Here is a 10,177-nt window from a genome sequence, read left to right as displayed (position 1 = left end):
GAGTGAATCCCCAACATATGTAAAGAACTCATTCGACTCAACACCAGGAAGACAAACAACCCAATTAAAAATTGGGCAAAGGACCTGAATAGACACTTCTCAAAAAACCACCAGAGATATCACCTCACACCTATCAGAATGGCTGTCATTAATAAATTAACAAACAAGTGCTGGCAAGGATGTAGAGGAAAGGGAACCCAAGTGCACTGTTGGTGGGAATGCAAATTGGTGCAGCCACTGTGGAAAACAATATGAAATTTCCTTAAAAAATTAAAAATGGAACTGCTTTATGACCCAGAGATTCCACTACTGGGTATATATCCTAAGAATCCTGGAACACCAATTCAAAAGAATTTATGCACCCCTATGTTCATAGCAGCGCTACTTACATTAACTAAGTGTTGGAAACAGCCCCCCAAGTGCCCATCAGTAGATGAGTGGATTAAAAAACCGAGGTACATTTACACAATGGTTTACTATGCAACAGAAAAAGAAAAGGAAGTTCTGTTTTTTACAACAGCATGGATGGGACTGGAGACTATTATGCTAAATGAAATAAGCCAGCCAGCGAAAGACAAGTACCATATTACCTCATTTATAACTGGAATCTAATGAACAAAATGAACTAAGGAGAAAAATAGAACCAGAGACATGGAAAGACGGAACAGAGTGATAATTGTACAAGAGAAGGTGAGAGGGGGGGAAATGGTGGAAGGAAAGGTAAGGGACTCCTCAAAGAACGTGTAGAAATGACTCATGGACAAGGACAAAAGAGAGGGGATTGACTATGGGCTACAGGGTTGGGCTGGGTGGAGAGGGACCAAAGGGGAAAACATGGGACAGCTGTAATAAGATAAACAATAAAAGTAAAATGATAAAAATGGTGAAGGGATTAAGAAAACACCCTCATAGACACAGACAACAATGTGGTGATTACCAGAGGGAAAAGGGGTGGGGGGAGGTGGACAAGCACACAGGCAGGGTGAACGGTGACAGAAGGAGACCCGACTGGGGTGGGGAATGTGGAATGTGGATGAGGTATTATAGAACTGTATACCTAAAACCTATATAATTTCATTAAGCAATGTCAACCCAATAATTTTGATAAATAAGAATAAAATGTCACTAAGATTTTGATGGGGATTGCATTACATCTGATATATTGCCCTGAGTCATGTGGTCATTTAACTATATTGATTCTTCCAATCCATACACACAGAATATCTTTCCATTTCTTGGTGTTGAGAAGTTCTTAATTTTAATGAAGTACATCAAATGACCCTCCTGTCAATACTTATTAGATGGATTATAATTTTTAATTTTTTCATCACGATCAAACAAATGTGAGAAATTTTCTCCTCAACTTTGTTCAAAGTACAGAACTTCATTGAATCATAATCAACTAGCTGTATCTACCTCCTCCTCTAACTGTAAACTGCTTGAGGGCACTGACGTCTGCTTCATCCACTTTCAATTACAGTCTCTAGCACAATGCCCATCCCAGGGAAGTTGCAGCATACTTTAACAACTACTCTCTGAGCACTTCCGGGGGGAATTATGTCCTTTTTACTTTACCTGGTGATGAGCTTTATTCCAGGTCCTGGGATTCTTGAGTCCAAGAAGGAACACGGAGAAACATTAGACTGAGAACATGGGACTCACCACTATAACACCCTGAGAGCTAGGCCTTTAGGCTAGCTTCTCCACCTCTCCACCTTGTCTGTAGCCTCAAGGAACTCAGGTACAAGACTTGCAAAATGAGGAAATGGAGCTGCACATACAGAATTACTTTGTTTCTCACCAAGGACAAGAGTCTTCCTCTCACACAGTACTTGTTTTATATAATGACTTTTCATTTCTGGATAGAGAATCAAGCATGCTGTGTATACATTACCCTTATTATTATTTTTAAATCAAGGCATTAGGTTGGTCAGGAGTTAGGAAGCTAGACTTTCATACTCATAGAATAGGCCTGACATATAGTAGGCACTCAAGGAATATTGGGTGAATGAATGAGGGAGTGAATATTTGCATCCTCTACTTAATAGAATGAAATGAATAGGTCTTCTTTTCTCTCTACTATCAGTAAATAAGATATTTCCAACTTGGACCTTTTTACAAGAGTTTTTGCAAGGCTCACTGAAAGAAAAACAAAACAGGAAAATTCATGAATAAAAGGGTCCAGAAATCAGAAATGGAAACCCCTAGCAGGTCACCCATTTTTGCTTTGGATAGCCATTGAGGCAGGGCCATTCTGGCCATCTTCTCCTGCAGAGACGAACCAGTACCTCACAAGGATAAAGCTGGCTGTCTAGGATTTTTTAATTTAATTGCTTGCTTTTAGAAGAATAATTCCACCATGGGACAAGACTTGAAAAATAATTCTTACGTCCCTTAATTTTCCTCCTTTTTCTTGATTTGGAATTATTCATGGCACCCTTACCTTTGGTTAGTACCATAAATATCCTTTCTTTCCTTGATAAAGTTTATCTTAATAATTAATATATTTACCTGTTCTTCTCCAACTAACATAAACAGATATTGCTGTCTACTTTCCCTTGTTTTGATAATCTTTCTCTTTTTTTCAAGTCTTTGAAATATTTTTTTTGGAAACTCTTCCGTAATATTAGAAGGTCAGAGTCTTCCTCGGGTTTAAAGAGAAATAGGGGAACAATTAAAATGTGAAAGTCTCCTAAATGTTACTTGATATGGCATAACCTAATAGATATGGCTAATTTATTAAGTATTTAGAATTATTATCAGAGTACCTTGCATTATGCCATGATTTTCCTCTTGCTAGGTCAAGGAATGCTAATATAGCAGAACATGGGATATAACAGATGACTATTTAAGACTACTGAGTGTAGTGAATGTGTTCTCTGGAGAGGCAGAGGTCCAAAATCAAAGATGTGTCATAGTGCATTTTACACAGCTAATCATTCAATAAATATATGACAAATTTAATTAAATAGCCAACTAACACCTACTAACTATATCAATGCTTATATTTTGAAATGCAACCAAATTGTTAACTTTACAACTCTGTGTTACTTCCTATAATTCTCAATTCAATGCTACAGAACACTTGGGAGGTATGTCGCAGTACAAGACTGTGCATTAACTATCATTTAAAAATAGAATAGGATTCACCATTTTCAGTGGGATTCAATACAGTTTATTAAGGGAGAGAGAGATCTAGTAAATTAGAAATTACAAGTCATGAATCAAATTCCCTTACAAAAGAATGTGGGTTACCTCAAGTTGTAAACCTAATTAAGTGTTCTGAATTTACATTGGAGTCAAAATAAGATGAAATGAGATTGTATGGAAAAAGCTACATTAAAATTGTATATGAGAGAAATTCCTCCACTTAAGAATTGTTCCTGTAAATTAACAAAGCAAATTCTGTACTAAAGTTTCCTACAGATTTTTAAGATGTTCAACTCTTTCTATGCTATTTGAAAGCAGAAAAAATAGAGTCATATATTGTCAGGGTATTTAATATATTGACTGTGCAAAAACTACAGTTTCGCTCTATGGTGAGACATACTATATTTTGAACATGATTGCAGTACATTGAACTATCAGAGATAATTTACATTTTATTATTAAGCTTCTGAACCTTTGCATTATTTATCCACTGTCTGGCTAACTCTTCACAAAATGTTTATAAGGATCGAGTCTTCATTTTTCTTTTCTTTATTTTTTAATCTCTATTTTTTTTGGAGGGAAAAACAAGCAAACTTTGAATTCCACTAAGTTACCAAAAGTCATCTTCAACTTCACGTCATAAAAACAGCCTTTCAATAAGATGAGTTCTTTAGTTCTTAGGTTGTTCTACTCATTCATTAAGGTACCATTTAACTTTTTCCAGACCAGAATTACAAGTAATTTACACAGAGATAATGGGCAGAAGAAAACAATTTACCAAAGAACGGAAAAACTAGTAATGAAATCAACAACCAGTGCAAGGCTGCTTAAGAAAACACAACTCATAATCTTTGAATACATATTTTAAGGAAGGTAAACAAAAACAAAACAAACAAAACACAAATTGAACTCTGGTTTGGAAGATTTGGGGTTTTATCTGAGTAGATTCTTAGCCGATAGATACGGCAGATATAATCAAGCTAGAAATTACTGCTGCTTTTACTTGGTTGCTGTTATATAAAGAGTCACTTATTTAAAGAAACACATTAAAATTTATGTCTAGGATCATTACTCTGTTATTGTCACACTAAATAAAGAGAGAACCAATAAGTTATCACTATTCTGGCAAAATTCAAATAACAAATGCTTAGTGCAGACCAAATACAAAATGACAGAACGATTGTACAGTCTTATGCCATTTCAAAGAGATGTGAACATTTCAGAAAGAAGTTTTGCCATCAGTGTAACTTAACATAGAGTCAAATATTCTGATGACATTTGATGCCTTTCACATATTAAAAAAAACTTACCAGAAATCTTTACTCTTCAGTTTATTTTATTAATAATTTAAGTTAATAACAGTGTGAGGGAGTGATGCAAGTCTGCCAACTTCAGTTAGTCCTCAACTCTGTGGCCGAAGTAAAATAAAAAACAGCTTCCACATTTGATCTCCCTAAATACCTGCTTGGGACAATTCGTGCTAAAAATATGTCTCCTTTACTAGGTCGTTTTCTTCCCAATGTTAGAAGTTCGAGGCACATAAGAAGTTGACCTGTGGATTATCGTTTTGTTTTGTTTAATACACATGGTTGCCACCCCAGCTATTCTGATACTGTGGTTCTACTGCAGAAAGGTGGCATCTGTGTTTTTCCAAAGTTTCACAGATAAACAGTCTAAATTGTGTCAAAGGATATGGACATGGTGCTTAAACTTTTATATACCTGATAAATGCAAATTCTTATTTAGTATAAGTTTGAGGTGAGGCAGTTTTAACAAGTTCCCAGGTAATAATGACATTGCTGGTCCTCGGAAAACACTGAGTTGCAAGGCCCTAGGGCACACTATTTGTAGATAATTACAGAACCACGTGACATTAAAACTAGTCTTGAGCTGCTTAGAGTAACATCTAATTTTGTGCCCTATTCCTAACTAAACATCCATTATACACAATCAACATGTAATTCTGAACTGGTAAGTCCAGAAAAGGATCTCTGTGGCATTGATTAAAAGATCACATGCGCCCTTACTAAAAAGTCAGGTACTTTCTTACATAGTGAGCATGTTAGATCAAATCAGTTTTTAAAATGAGAATTATTATTTTTTTAAAAAGATTTTACTTATCTTTAGAGAGAGGAGAAGGGAAGGAGAAAGAGAGAAATAGACACATCAATGTGTGGTTGCTTCACGCATGCCCCCCAACTGGGGACTTGCCTGCAACCCAGGCACGTGTTCTAGACTGAGAATCGAACCGGCAACCCTCTGACTCCCAGGCCTGTGCTCAATCCGCTGAGCTTCGCCAGCCAGGGCTGATTATTAATTTTTGAAAAATAAATCACCGTCTGCAATCTACAACCCCTCTCAGGAATATCTGGTGTCCATGAACTCAGGACAGACTTCCTCGCGAGAGGCTGCATTTCTGGGCTCTTCATGCAACGAGCATCCTAACAGGATGGAAATCTGCTTACAGTTCACTCTATATTAACAGATTAGAATTCAAGGAACCGTCTGAGGTCATTCATCTTTAAGAAAAGGAAGGAATACTGAAGAACTTGGTTGATGCTTTTATTGAAAGATTAACCATAAGGACCTCTCTAGCTTGAGTGACTTAGATTATAAAAGTATTTGTTTGATACAAATCAGAGTAAGTTGTAATTCTAATATTCTTGCATGTTTCAATATCAGATAGAATGTCTCTTGGATTCATAGTTCCCGTTTTTCTCTGGTATCCACATGACAGGGCCTTTTTAAATCCTGGTTTTAAAAAATAAATAAATAAATAAATCCTGTTTGTGGATAATCAAAGAGATGTTTAATCAATCAATTGTTTGATTACTCTAGAAAATGCTGTTATTCCCTCCTCTATGAGAATAGATGAAGCATTCTCACTATTAATATGCAGATAGAGATACGCCTTGGTAAGAGAGCATTCCATAACAGATATCAACTACCTATTAACTGGCACATATTTACTTGTTTTCTTCTCTCACTATTCTTTTTTACTATATCCCCGCACCCCCTCGCCCCTTCCACACATACACACTGAAGCTCTGTGTTCTCTTGCTTACAGCAGAGGGTAAACAGAAAAAGAAGTGCCCCACATACAATTTGTCTCCCCTACTTTTGTTTCCCACAAGCTTACGGTAGAGAAGGAATGACTGATTTATGCAAGAGACAGAGAGATTTCTAGGTCTCCCTAAGGCCTAGTGAGCCAAGGTCCATGGGGGCAGCAAGGTCTTACAGGAGAAGGGCTTTGTTGGGCCTGGGGAAGCCAAAACCCAGGCACCTAGGCTGCCTGCAAGCCACACGGGCGGGGTCAAAGGGAGTCTCAAAGGTGAGCTGTGCTCCTCAAACCTGGAGAGGTCACTCTCTGTGTACTGGGGAGTCCAACATCCTAACAAGACCAAGTGACTGAGACTGAATTTCCTACTGGCCCGGAGATCCGGGTATTTAAAGATGCTTGAACACTGCAGTGTAGTTGCCAGTCACATATGCTAAACCTACATTTGTCCACTCTAGGCACGAGTTTACAACAGAGAAGTGGCATTCACCCCCATTTACAGCAGTACTTTAGAGAGTCCTCCAAGTTGAGACATTACAACATTCTTTAAAAACTGACTTCCTCAGAAAAATCAAACACCTACCATGGAAGAAGAATTTAGAGGTATTTTAGCATATGATCAGCATAAGTATGACAAATCCTTAATATGAAGTCCACTAGCTGTGCACTAAGCAATTGGTGAGAATCTGTGGCGTGGCTAGGGGACTGTTGCCTTGTATCTAATTGGCTTTGGATTTTCTCCTTTGCAGTGTTCAAGAATGGCTGAGTATTCGTGTGAACCAAGCTGAGTTTGTTCCTTGCTAACTTCAAACAGATCCCGTTGCTCTCCTCTATGAGAGCTACTTTGCTGAGAGATGCTATGCATCGGAACAGCAAACGTTCATGGCTCTCTCTAAAACAATCATTATCAGCTGATTCTCTAGAGTCCCAGAGGTTTTCTCCTTTTCATGCTCTTAGAAACACCAGCAGTCTCTCGTATTTATTCTGGGAGAACTGTCTGATTGCTTGGTCCCACAGCACTCTCACTGGGGCCCCTTGTCCTGCTGTGGCAGAGGAGAGGACACTTCAATGCCCGTGGGTAGAAAGAATCAGTTCCAGACCAGAATCCCAGGTACAAGCAATTCTTTTGGGGGAAGAGCAGAACCTCCATAACAAGGGCTACTAACATGTTGCATGGACTATGAAGATACTCCTCATTTCAACACCTTCTTCTTTTTTTTTTAAAGTTATATTGTAATGTGTGCAGGGAGCTCAACAAGCAGATAAACAAAACCCCATTTCCAATAAGCAGAAACAACCTGAAAATGTCACTGGCAGATAGGTAGTCAACATCTAAACATGAAAAATGTACTTAGCACTTCAAAAATGCTTTCATAGAATATCCCATCTCAGTCCAGTTCAGTAACATATTCCAATCTCCACTTCTACAAGTATTACAGTTGTTCCCAAAGAACACTATACATTTAATTTGTTACATTGCACAGGCCTCTGTAGCCAAATATCTTCCTGTAGGTGTCAGTTACTTCAAAAGTGAAATCTTATTCTACCTAGTCAGAGGACACCCACAATTACTCAAAAAAGCCATGCATAAACTATGAGCCACTTAGGAAGTTTTCTGAAACAACTATTACGTTAATGTAATTAAAACCTTCTACTGTGGTATTCCAACAAATACACTGAGAATACAACTCTTTTATACGCAAGGAGCCTGGTCAAAACATGTAAACCAGAGCCTGCTTAACTTCTTACATGACAGAATATCTGGGTGTGCAGCATCTATTTATTTCAGTAAACAGAGCTCTCAGAAAACAGAAATAACTATGATTTTATCTGGGTCAAACTCACTTTCGCCCAGTCTTTTTTGGGCTGGATGGTAACTCCACTCACTACCCTGTCAGGCATGTAATTTTTTTTCATTGTAAACCTCACCTCAAGGCAAGGAAGAACCTGATGTGAAGTCTTTATTATTATTAATTGACTTGACTTTATATTAAACCCATTTACTCATTTTACTGTGTGACATTTATGTTATATTGTTCCTTTTATATATTTAAATATGTAAATATATATATGAATAGAGAGAAGAAATAAAATGACTATAGACAAGCTGCTAAATTATTAAAATCAAGTAGGCTGAGGTATGAGAAGATTATTCTATTCTTGTCTAACTGGTCTGGGAACCTACACTTTTAATCTTTCCAGTCTTAGGTCAATGCCTGGATCCACATCAGACCTCAGATAACCCTGTGCTTCAGCCCTGAAGGACCAGGTATCTGGACTACCTGACATCCACAGACGTCCACCCATTGTCCAGACTGTCTGATGTCTGACTGATAATTTTCTTAGGGCAAAGAATGCAGTTCTGATTCTTATCAAAATGTACTTTTTTACGATAAGAACTCTTAACTCTTCTTTCTTCTTCAGACCATTTCTGAGTTTTTGCCTAGTTGTGTTTCCAGTTTGCAAACCCTAAGATCCTTGAATAAGTATTTATCATTTATATCTAGCAATGCCACCAAATATATATACACACACATATATGTAACACAGTATCATATATATGTCCTGAAATTATAATGCTACTAAAATGAAAATGAAATTTCCAGATTGTTCATGCTTATGATATTGTGATATAGGTATAAAATTTGGTCACTCAGATGATCAAAACATACTTCTCATATATATTGGGCCTTCATGCACCATCCCTGGTATACAGGTCCCAAATCCTTTGGAACTTCTTGAAAGAAAGACTGAAGGGAGCATCCTTTGTTATATTTAATCTCTTGTCCTCAGTTCCTGAAAATGTTTCCAAGCCATAAAGGTGAAATAAGTGTCTTATTATTCATAACAAGCCCCTTTCCACTACAACTTGGTTTATGTTAATGAGGTGACATTTCGAAAGCACCTAAAGATATGAGCTGGTTGCTAGGGGGAAACAGTCCTGAACAGATAAGGAACCTACAATCCCACTTACTGATTTCCAGGTGGGGCAGAGGGGATACAGGATGAACCAATGGCCAATAACTTAATCAATCACACCTATGTAATGAAGCTTCCATAAAAACCAAAAAAGAAAAGGACTCAGAGAGCTTCCAGGTTGAGGAACTACAAGGTTTCCACACACCACCATGCCAGGCCCCCAGCTCTATGAGGACAAAGTTCCTTTGCTTTGAGCCTCGAGCTTTGTATCTCCTCATGTGGCTACTGATTTTAATTTTTCTATATCCTTTTTAATATTTTGGTAATCTGGTGAGTAAACAGGTTTCTGGAATTGATCCCAAAGAGGCAGTCATGGGGACCTCTGATTGTTGTACAGTCAGTTGGTCAGAAGTACAGATAACAACCTGGGCTTGCGATTGGTATCTGATGGAGTGTAGTCTCCTAGGACTGAGCCTTTAGCCAGCGGAATCTGATGTTATCTCTAGATAGATAGAGTAAGAATTGAGTTGAATTAAAGGACACCCTCCTGGTGTCCAAGAATTGCTTGTTGGTATAGGGAAGCATACACACACATACATGTTGGAATTCGGTCCAGAAACCCAAAAGAATACTTAGATATTATAGTGACATAATAACAATGTAATGTCAAATATCTCATAAAATAACATTACATATTCATAAATACACAGACACATAAAATCTAGCAATTTTCTTTTGATTTTTGTAGCATTATAATTTCTTACAATAACTTTCAGTGTTTTCCTAAATTTTCTTAACTGTTCACACTTCAAAAGAAGAAAAAAGTAAACAAGCCAAAAAAAAAGCAAAAGAGAAATGGAGGAGAGGACAAAAAAACCCAGAAGGGGGAGGGAAAAAGTCACACTGAAGTTGGAATCATGACTTACTTCGTGGAGAGCTGCGTATCTATAAAATCAAACCCTCCTTCCCCTGCCCTGCACGCCTTTTCACGCAGGTCTTTTCCAGGACCCTCAGTAAATTTTCACAAATTTTCTTATCATTATTGCTTAC

Source organism: Sturnira hondurensis, unplaced genomic scaffold (genome assembly GCF_014824575.4).
Source record: "Sturnira hondurensis isolate 20B ecotype Veracruz unplaced genomic scaffold, ASM1482457v3 Scaffold0014584, whole genome shotgun sequence".
Classification (NCBI taxonomy): domain Eukaryota; kingdom Metazoa; phylum Chordata; class Mammalia; order Chiroptera; family Phyllostomidae; genus Sturnira; species Sturnira hondurensis.
Note: the sequence above shows the minus strand (reverse complement) of the source record.